General features: G+C 32.5%; 2 long non-coding RNA genes across 2 annotated transcripts in view; one reads left to right on the forward strand and one right to left on the reverse strand.

The window, feature by feature from the left end:
• LOC131928993 (uncharacterized) overlaps positions 1-3813 on the reverse strand; it is a 6620-nt gene extending 2807 nt beyond the window's left edge. Inside the window, exons 1-4 of the long non-coding RNA XR_009383870.1 lie at positions 3727-3813; positions 2183-2232; positions 708-849; positions 398-495 (exon numbers count right to left, since the gene is read on the reverse strand). This is a non-coding gene — a long non-coding RNA (uncharacterized LOC131928993). The remainder of the gene's footprint in view (positions 1-397; positions 496-707; positions 850-2182; positions 2233-3726) is intronic.
• Positions 3814-9564: 5751 nt separating this feature from the next.
• On the forward strand, positions 9565-10928 carry LOC131928998 (uncharacterized). The gene is made up of 4 exons (XR_009383871.1): positions 9565-9652; positions 9820-9962; positions 10395-10459; positions 10774-10928. It is a non-coding gene; the product is annotated as an uncharacterized LOC131928998 (long non-coding RNA).
• The last annotated feature ends 691 nt before the right edge of the window (positions 10929-11619 follow it).

The following is an 11619-nucleotide window of genomic DNA, read 5'->3' on the forward strand; positions in this document are numbered from 1 at the left end:
AAAACTTTAAGTATTTAAAATGGATTAAAAATCATGTCTATAGCCCGAGTTCCCATCCCCTGTTGTTTTATATAAGAATATTCGAGAAAGTTTAGGGGAGATTACTCCCGGTTTATTCCGTATCAGTGAGATGTAAAAAGGCGAGATTTGTAAAAATCTCGATTTTTTTTTGCACGATTACAAGACTTTCTCTATACTTCGTATATACGAGAAAGTAAAAAAGGGTATAGTTTACTTTTACTATCATTTAAAAGCTTGTTCCTACAATGATGTTTATTAAAGTTTCTTTGCCCTATATACAATTTAAAACGTTGGTCTGAAATGATGTTTATTGTTTGTTACCTACACAACCATGTAAAACCTTGTTCCTACAATGATGTTTATTAATGTTTTTTACCCGTACAAACGCATCTGCCATCAGCGCACTTAGAAGGTGTGACAATTTCCCGAGAACACTTTTGTTTTCCGTAGCATTCGGAGTGTCTCACACAACAACTGGGGAACCGAGATCAAAATTAAAATGTTCTGTCGGTCTCGTCGTTCTGTCCGTCTCGCCGGTCGGTCTCGTCGGTCGGTTGGTCTCGTCGGTCAGTCTCGTCGTTCGGTCGGTCGCGTCGGTCGGCCGATCTCGTTGGTCGATCGGCTTCGTCGATCGGTCAGTCGGTCTCGTCGGTCAGTCGGTCGGTCTTGTCGTTCGGTATACTTACAGGTCTAACTTATCAACAGGTATACCCATCCTATTCATCAAGCAGTTGCAGCCATAATTGTAGAATCCGAAACACGATTTATTAGTGAATTCATTAACCACCAAACACGTGTTAATCCAAGCTGATCGAATGTTCTCAAATCCTGTTGGTGTTGTTTTTTTTTTTTTTTGTGTAGACATTAGATTCCAAAGAGTTTTTATGTTTATAAATATATGTGCATGAGTGTGTGTTGGGATTAGGTTTAAGTTAAGGTGATTTTATTGGATTTTTTAAAGAATATGTTTTGTACAAACATAGCATTTTAAATAGTTCAATTGATTTTTTTATGTGTAAGCCTACCTCTATACGGAGTGGTCTAGCGGTAGAGAGCTGGACTGCTAACCCGTAAGTCTCGAGTTCAAATCCGGGTTCAAGTCAGTAGACCGTCCGTGAGTCCACCCAACTTACAGATACAAGTGAACTCTACTTCAATTGCCCTATAGACCGTCAGGTTTGAAAGGGAATTTTTTTTACTATCTATATACTATTAAAACTCAAGTTTGTTTCCATTTTTGTATATATTTTTAAAAATGTGTGTTTGTCTGTTTGGCTACAGGAGAGAATATGCACTATGTGTAGAGCTGTAAAATGCGTATTTTGGTAGAGAACAATGTTCTTTTTTACCAAACTGTTAATCAAAAATTCATTTAAAAACGTTAATTAATTTATTGATATATTCATAGGTAGATACACCACTTTAATTATAAAAGTTCAGAACAATAATTTTGCTTATAATGACGTCACATATAACATAAATGGCGGCTTCCACGAAGATTTTGTTGCCTATTCAACAAAAGATTAACGGATTATAAAGCTAATTTCTGTCGGCTAAAGCTTTAACGATACGTCTGTTTGCTATTTTTATTAGGTTCCAACACTATCATCAATTTTCAACAGTTCTTCTAATTTGAATATACAATACATTTCTCTAGGTCTGCAGATAAGCTGTTGGAGGAATGGAAAGTCAATTCTTGATCTAAAATCTTGAATGTATGTCAGACTAAAATTAATTAGTTAAACATAAAAAATAATGTTAAAAACACAATAGATTATTGATTTTTTTTTATTAAACTATGTTAGTCCTTAAATATTTTATATAAATCTTTGTCTAGCAATGGAATCGGCTAATTTGGGATCAAATTTAATTTGAAATAACACTAGTAATATATATACGACTTATATGTTCATGTGATATTGAACTGAGTGTGTAATATAAGTATAAACATATGTGGATATACTCTAAGGTAGTTTTATACTCTTATTATAACAAACCATTTTCTTTTTAAATGTATTTGTTGGGTAGCGTTAGAAAGCTCTAATGCACCTCAGAAGTAAATGAGTTCAATATTTCTGAGTATACATCTATTTAGGGATCTCTTATAAAGTACAGTTTTTAATTTTATAACGTTGATCTAATGGTTAAATTGAAAAAAAACCTGAATAAGCCAGTACGAGGAATATCAAGTTGAAAGACAATCGATTCATGCTGTGGCAATAGAGGTTATTCAATTTCCTTCCTGAAAATTAAATTTAATTAGGTGTTTAAAATGTATTTAAAGTTTGTTTAAAATTTGTTTCACATTTGTTTTTTAGTCACGAAAGATTAACAAATTGTTCATTTCATATTTTTTTTGGACATTATTTTGAAAATGTACAACGAAAATCTGTCTTATATTGTTTACAAGCTTTTATTTAGTTGGTAACGTAAATTTGTTTGTTTATTGGTTTGTTTGTGGCCAATCTTGTAACTCATTTTTGACCCATTTTAATAAAACTTTCCACTTCGATGACAATACACGTCTACTTATTTTTTTATTTTAATTAGATAATTAATTAATTATTTTTAAAAATACTTAAACGATTTCGAAACTAACATGAGATATCAAAATTAAATCACTGATAGATTACTATATTCATTAACCGAATGCGAGATAACTAGTTAAACGCTGTCACCCTAACAGTCTGTTGAGCTGTGTTTACAATCGTAAAACCGGTCGATTTAGTGAAGGCGAGTAGGGGCAGATAATAAAGTTTTCAAATGATTCCAAACTAAGGGGAGGTAACAGAATTTAGAAATTGCTGTTGTCTGTATAATATGGTCACGGACGGCGGCTTTCACGGGGCAGATAATTGTCTTTCAGAGCTACTGATTGTGTTTTAAAGCAAAATATTTTTGGGAATTAATAAAAAGTCGAAAACAAAACAAATATATATTTAAAAAAAAACAAGTTAATTAAAAAGTCTAGTGACATTTATGCGCAATTTCCTTATGTTATCTAAAAATAGCTCTGACGTGTAATGCTGGGGTGCATTCAAGCTAGAAGAACGATCGGTTTGTAGGTGTTTATGTAATTTTAAAATTTGTGACCGAACGAAAGGATATTTTTGAAAACTTTCTTCGGCAATATTGTTCTAAGTTATGGCAGGAATCGATTGGTAAATGTTTCAAGTCGCTAAGTGGTCTGGTTGCCGAGATATGGGCCAAAAACTGCATTTTTTCGAGGTTAGGTTTTTTGGCTTTTCCGTGAAATCCAGGAAGGAATTCCGGAATTTTTTGGCCCACTATCATCCTCGTAACTTGCTTAACAAATTTGCTTTTGGAACTAGTCCTCGATATTGCTTCGTTGAGGAGGAGATACGACTTAAAGCTGCGAACACACATCCATACATTCATACATCCCGAAATGACGGGTTAATAAACGCAATTCTCCAGAATGGAAATTGTGCTAAAAACTTTACAGCCACAAGCTTTTAGATCACTGAAAATTAAAACATAAAATTACTTTACTTTCTTTAATAAAAGCTATGGTTGCTCATGAGATATTTTACATATTTAGCGACAAAGGCTTGAGTTAAATATAGTAAATTAGTTTACTTTCTCAATGTCGGTGGTGCTTGTAGCTATAAAAGTTTTTATATGTGTTTTTTTTTTAAATACAGTATAAATTATTTATAGTTGGAATAATTGAACTAAAGTTACCTGATGGGTCTGCTGTGGTTTCTTCCAGGGGATATTTCACTTGTGCGAATTATCTTAGCAATGGTTGAAATAATAAATCTTCGTGTCTATCTCTGATGCAATCTAAAATTCAACTACATTTTTTAATAACGTTGATTTAAATCCATCGATAGCTTTCTTAACCCTTTAATAAGTATGGTAAACCTACGAACATTTTTGAAACTTATATTTATACATATAAAGGTAAAATAACATTCTAAAAAGGTTGGTTTTAAATTGATAATGTGAATTTTTTAATATAAAATATGGAATATGTAAGCTCCTGTGAATATTTTTTAAAAATAAGGTCGGATATTATCAATATTCTTTTGGACCATTTTGATAAGCAAGGGACGCAGCCACCCAATGTTCTACTCAATACCCCCAAGTTGTTACAGGACCTTTTAGTTTTGGCTACCCAACTTTTCAGTCTATTACATTGTTAGTAGTGTTATTTTTTGTGTGAATCTGAAATCGCGGAAATGCGATTCTAAAACTTGCAGTAGATGTTTTGTAAAAAGAAGATTGAAGATAAAATTAAGCTTAAGGGGTCATCCACTTTTTGGCGATTTTTACCTTCCTCTATCCTCCGTCATATATCGTCACAAAAAGCCAGACAACCCCCCCCCCTCCTCCTAAAATGACGTAATACCTCAGCCTACGGATTTGTGGATGACAAGTATATTATAGTAAAAGGACTCTGAATTTAAAAATTTCAAAGGCATACGAAATTACTATGTTTTTGTATCTGTGTTTGTATCATTGATCTCAATGTTACTATCCTGCGTCTACAGCAGAGGCGTAGCGACCCTTCCCGGCGCCCGGGGACAAACTTTCAATTTGGCGACCCCCATCCCCTTCCCGGGACAAACTTAATTTGGCACCCACCCCCACATATATTTTTATATTTATAATGCAAAACGGCAGCTGAAATGAGCCATTAATTTTTTTTCAACCCATTTTGGCACCCCGTAGGTTCAGCGCCCGGGGACATATGTACCCCCGCTATGCCTCTGGTCTACTGCGAACACACAAATGCATCATTCGAAAGAAATTAAAACGATGATCGCGTTCCTACCCTGGGGAGATAATTTGTATTGTTGCTTTTTGTTGAAATTATTGTGTGTTTGATGTTCTTTCTTTGATTTGTTTTGTTTGTTTGTTGTTTTTTCTTTGGGTTTTTCGTGGGGGGGGGGGTTAAATCTAAAAGAAAAACATGTGTTCAGTACCGGGGACTCTTACCCAACCCTATTTCCTGTGGATTCATTATATAGTACTCTTATATAAGTAAAGTTCCCTTTCAAACCTGACGGTTTATAAGGCAAGTGAAGTAGAGTTCACTTGTTTCTGTGACCGCGGACAATGAAGAGATAGTGTGGTCAGCACTATGCCCAGCCGCCTTTACTTTCCCTAACATAAGTAAGGTACCCATCAGAGTTGGGTGGACTCAGGTCTATTGACTTGAACCTGGATTCGAACTCGAGACTAACGGGTTAGCAGTCCAGCTCTCTACCGCTAGGCCACTCCGTCCCACAGGACTAATATATAGTACGACTATAATGGACCGCTATGTAGGATCATCTTATATTTTACATTATTAACGCGGCTACCCAACGCTTGTTAAACCACAGAGGGTTAAATTTACCATCATTACAGTGAACAGGAGATCAACACAGGTATTTGTGAAAGTAATAAATTTAAGATTCAATCATTCTTAATTAGTGGCATAGTCAAGAGAGGTCATTCCCCCTCACACACACACATATATATATATATATATATATATATATATATATATATATATATATATATATATATATATATATATATATATATATATATATATATATATATATATATATATATATATATGTATGTATATATATGTATATCCGTACGTGTGTTGGGGGGGTGTATGGGTATAAGTGTACAGTGGAGGAGATTTCGGCTTTTTACAAGCTTTTATTTTTAAAAGCTTTTATTTAACTCACTTCCTCTGAGGGCAGTCTGTCGACAGTCTGACGACAGTCTGTCGTCAGTCTAGATCAGGGGTCTCCAAACTTTTCAGCTCGAGGGCCGCATCAACTATCAAATATCAGTTCGGGGGCCAGAGTTTCTTCAAGACATCTCTTCGGAGTGGTAACCCCCCCCCCCCCGAAGAAAATGTACCGCCCCCCCCTAACGAAATATAATTTATATTGAAATATATACAAATTTCAAGTGTCCGCCCCCCCCCCCCCCGCCCCGGAGAAAAAGTGTGAAAGAAACACTGTGGGTGGCCAACAACACACTTGAGGTCTAAGTTTGATCTCAAACTGTTCTTCACGTATTTCAATCTTGAAAATATTTGTTCACACAGGTAATTTTGTTCCAAAATTTGAAAGGTATTTTGATGCTAAACTTTTAATATTAGGAAAATCTTCCTTTTGCAAAAACTTATAAAAACCCACCCGCCCTTCTTTGAACGTGTCTCTAATGACCTCCAGCTGCAGTTCACCTTTGCAACTGCCCACATTTGCTTCAAATGGGTTCTGAAACATTTTCATTTTTCTGCCCTTGAATCCAAGTCAGAAAACCGCTACTGAAACTGCAGCTTGAAGTCTTTAATGATCTCGCATGCAACTGACGTGGGGAACTCAGTGGTTGCTTTAGCCTAAAGACCTTACACTACTGAGAGTGCGTAAAGTTGTTGGCTTGTACTTGTTCCAAAAACATGACAAGTTTGGATCTGAAGGCCTTTAGGTGGGTGTATAAATTTACATCTCTTGTAGTTTTAGGTTCAGAAAATTTAAATGACTAGTCATGTTTGCAGCAAAGGCCAATTTCTATACCCACTCTTCATCAGACAGTAAGTACATCAGCTTGTGGCTTGCCTTTACTTTCAAGGAAGTCACCTATTTCCTTTCTTAACTTAAATACTCTGCTCAGAAAAAATTCTCGCAAATTAGCCATCTTACTGCTGTGAAATACGGTAAATCTTGCGATTCTGTGTTACTATCTTTTAACATGTCTCTGAACAGTGCCATACATGTTATGTAGGGAAGCCAGCTCTTGTGTTATGTTTATGTCTTCATCCACACCTCTAATGAACATAAGCAGTTGAGATGTGGAACAGCTGTCCAGCAACTGATCCATTACAATTAAAAAATTGCGAAACTTGCTTGCATTTTTCGCTATTTGAGTCACGATGTTTTCACCCACCCCATGCGGATCATCTCAACGACAGAATCGTTGAGCCTCTCTCCGACTGTGTCGCTGAGAATAAAACCCTTTGGTGGTTTCTCAGTCAACACTGTCGTTGAAAATAAAACAATAATTAAACATGCTCTCCACAATTAGGAAAGCATAAACTGTAGGTGTTTTGAAGCTAATATTCCAGCCATTTTGTTTTGACGAGAGCTAGTCCAGATCTAGACTAGATCTAGATCTAGATCTACTTGATCAACGATTTACACTGATGTAAAACCTACGTAAATCAAATCTACAAGATCAGGATTTACATTTAGATCTAGAAATCTACATTATTGACTAGAGAGAAAAAGTTAAAAGTATGCCTAGTGCGTCGAAAGTAATTAAGTAAATGATTATGATAGAATCTAGATCTAGATCTAGAAAATCTAGTCTAGTAATTTTTCAGTAGCACGGCACTAGCTAGATCTAGATCTAGATTGACTAGATAGAAAGATAATTATTTCTGTGGCATAGCTGTCCTTTAGCATTTAGGATCTAGATCTACTCAATTTTAAATCTCTTCTATTTCAAATTGTTTGTAGATCTATAATAATATATATATCTATAAGACTGTCACTATAAGATTAGGCTTAGGTCTAAAAATATACTAAAGTTAAAGCTACACAAGTACACATCATTCCTAAACTTAATGCCATTAATGGCTAAAATTCACTGAGCATTGTTGCACTTAAGACTTAAACGTAAGGCCTAAATAAATACTAAATAAAATTATTACGTTAGCTTAATTTTCGTGACAGCTTTTCTCTTCTTTTTTGCCATGCTTAATTTAAGTCACTTTCATGTGCTGGTAGCTTAAAATAAACCTTGTTTAGGAAGTTTATTTCTTTCTCCCTTTCATAATGCTGCAAATATGAGTAAGACGCTTATTATTATAATTAAATAGCTGCGATAAATAATCATTTGCATCTTTTTGGGGGTATTTCTTTTACATGAACTGTGAAATATGGTATCTCAAATTTTGCGCGTAACTCAAAGCGAAATATTACTCGCTCAACTGCTCGTATTTAAAAAATCTGGTATGTCGAGGCACTAGAATGTTGAGGTACCACAGGATCTACTTACTATGTATTGAAAGAAAACATAAATTAATTATAGAATAATAGGCAAATATAGTAATAAAGTAGGCCTTATAGCTTTAGATTTTATTCAGCCTACTAATAAATAATTAAATAGGCCTAAAGTAGTACTAGATATTAGTTAAATCACTAGTATTGTGTAGGGTTATTTTTATTAAAAAAACAGATCACATCTTATACATTAAGGCGGGCTCAATAAAATAAAAATAATTTATTTAGGACCTAGGCCTATCTTTTGGAGATCTAAAATTCTAAATGAAAAATAAATTATTAATTAGACCAACAATAGGCATAGTATGCTAAATCTATTTTAGTATTTAAATTTAAGGCTCGGCCATCTACTAAAAATTTCATAAATGTCATAAAATGGCCTACTTAATTATAATTACTAAAATCACTATTAGGCCTAAGTTTAAACTAAAGATAGCCTATTTTATTAGTAGAAAAAGTATTAGTCATAGTTAAGATGGTATAGCCTTATGTAAATTAATGTAATCAGTGTTAGATATTATGATATCGATCAAGCAATTATTATATAATATCGGAAAGGGGCCTAGCACTCTCTTAGTCATTAGTCTATTAGGTCTTACAAGTAGTTTAGCCTATTTATATATTATTATAGGGCCTATAGGCTGTTATTTAAATTAGGCCAAAGGCTTATTAGGAAAAGGCTTAATAGGCTTTAGTTTTTAATTAGGCAACAAGGCAGAGGCTTATTGTTGCTTATAGATTTAATTTGAAATTATTATGATATACGCTACTCTGCGACTATCACTATAGACTGCTATAGAGTATATTATAGCCTAGGCCTATCTAAATAAAATAATTCAACTCACTTAGCTTACTATAATTTTTAAAAATGTTTAGTTAAGTATTCAGCTCTCTATGTCAGCTAAGGCCCATAATTGTAATTATCCTACTGTTAGATCTATTAATTATTTAATAATTAGTAGGCCTAATTGTAGGAATTAGGTCTGATACATTAAGTCCTATACATTGGTCGTAGAGTAATACTATTGGGCTAGTAATTATACACAATATCTATACAAGCCTACTTATCGTTAATTTGGAAGTCTTTGCATTGACCTTAGTTTTCAGATGTAGCAGCCTAATTTTTATCAGATTATACCATAAAATCAAAAGTAGACTTGTAGATCTTTTTAAAACAAGGCATGAAATATTAATTTAAATAATATAAATTAAACAAATAGCCTAAATAACAACTACACAAAGTTAAAGTCATAATAACTTTTTATAAAGGTATCTTGAATTTCAACTGGAGGTAGTTTTGATAAATATTAGTATTCTGAACATTAAAATAGGTAGACTTAACATACATTTGTTCTGAAAACATATTTAGAAATTGGTTTTAAAAAATGAGGTTAGGATTGGGGTGATAACTAGTTGAGGATTAGATATGATATTCATTGTGTCTATCCATGTTGTAATTTCTCTTTTACAGGTTCATCCAAAAAAAAGGGAAGATTTGATTTTTACCAGTAATAAGACTACAGCATACTAAATGACACAAGATGTTCTTTCTCTATTACCTCTTACATTTGACATAAAAGTAGGAAAAGGTATGACAATTATTAATAAGCTGCTTTAAATTTTATTATTTGTTTTTTTATAACTTAATTGTACCATTTTTATTTCCAATAATGATAAATATAATTTAGTGTCATTTATATTTTAAAATATTTATATTATACTAGATATAATTTACTTCTATAATATTACTATCCAGGTTTAACAGTCTATGCCTACAACATAGATCTCCAGGACTAAAAGTACACAAAATGGCAATCAGTATATCACAAGTGTAATAACACATGCATCTAATCTGCTTCAGTGGCGAGAACTGGGTGAATCCTCTCAAACATTAATCAGGTAAGTTATCACAAGTTTGCTTTGGTTTATTTTGAACATGTTGATTGAGATAGATTTTTATTTGTATAAATATTGTATTTAAAAAAATATTTTACCTAGTAAAACCAAGTCAGTGGTGATGATTGATACAATATCATTATGTATTTTTTTAAATATTTGTTTTGCAAAATATGCTGATTTGCAGGAAGGATATATATATATATATATATATATATATATATATATATATATATATATATATATATATATATATATATAATATATATATATATATATATATATATATATATATATATATATATATATATATATATATATATATATATATATATATATATATATATATATATATATATATATATAACAGTATCATTTAGTGGTTTGTCTTACAAATTTGAATTATTTACTTAATCTGTCTTAACTGCTCAACAGGAACTAGGCATACCTAATGAGCGTCAAGCTGATACAGTAGATGTACAGAAGAGTTTATACACAAGGTAAATATTGATAAATTTTAAGTTTTCTTTTTTTAAGGATACATGTAGTGTTTTGGGAGAAAGGAATTAAATTATTTAAATTAGGCCTAATAGTTTATTTCTCTAGCTTATGTTTCACTTAAAATAACTTAAATTTTTCCCCCTTTATCACTAAAGCAAAATTTTATAAATATCTATGCCATGATTCATCTCATTCAATCACTTTTTTCTTGTTTTGTTTTGATGTATTAAACTAATTTAAACTAAAGATTTTTTTTGTGCTAATTTTATTATTTCAGATGGATGATTAAGAAAATCATTTTGTTTTGTTTCAGGAAGTGAAAAGTGATGTAAAAGGCAACTAATACTTCCATCTACCATAGTTAAACAAGAATCTGCAAATGGTGATAATTGCAATAATCTTGATATATTAATGTTTGGCTTTATAATTATATGCAATTGTTTCATAAATAAATTATTTCTCAAAATTTGATGTATTTGGTTTTCTTACTTCGTACATAAGATGCAAGTGATTGAAAGCTGAAAAGGGTTGTATGTAGTTATAGTATTCCCAGCACAAGTTGACATTAAAACAGCTGAAGCCCTTTAAAAAAAAAAAAAAAAAAAAAAAAAAAAAAAATAATCTAGGAATGCTGTTTCTATTAGCTGAGCATATATTTGGAAAATAACTTAATTGTTTACCAGAGAATACTGTGACCCAGTTTGTACTCCAGGCAAAAAGTGTCTATGGTTAATATTATTAAGTTAAAGAAAAGTATCAAACAAACAGGATAATATTAATAAGCAAGACCTCCACACTAGAGAAGTATGGAATGAGTGTTGCATGGAATTCAAATCAACTTTGGTGTTGCTAATTGCTACACTGGCCATAATTGGCCTACATTAATTTTTGCTGAGGTAGTCAACTGTTTTTGTTTAACTTTAGATGTCGACTAAATAAAGAAGAAAACTGACACGCCAATACCAAAATCAAGAACTGGTAAAGTTCGTGGTTGCTAAACCGAGAAGTCCTGAGTTCAATCTCCCGTGTAGATGAGGCTCTATAGTTGGGGATAGCAACCTATCTTGGGGATACAACACTTGTTCTTGGATTGTCAAAAGATAAGAAAAAAAATCCAGAAAGAAAAGCAGCTGAACGAAGAAGAAAAAGGCTGGATATA

This window comes from Physella acuta, unplaced genomic scaffold, assembly GCF_028476545.2.
Source record: "Physella acuta isolate Inbredline_101_S28 unplaced genomic scaffold, ASM2847654v3 ptg000092l, whole genome shotgun sequence".
Classification (NCBI taxonomy): Eukaryota; Metazoa; Mollusca; class Gastropoda; family Physidae; genus Physella; species Physella acuta.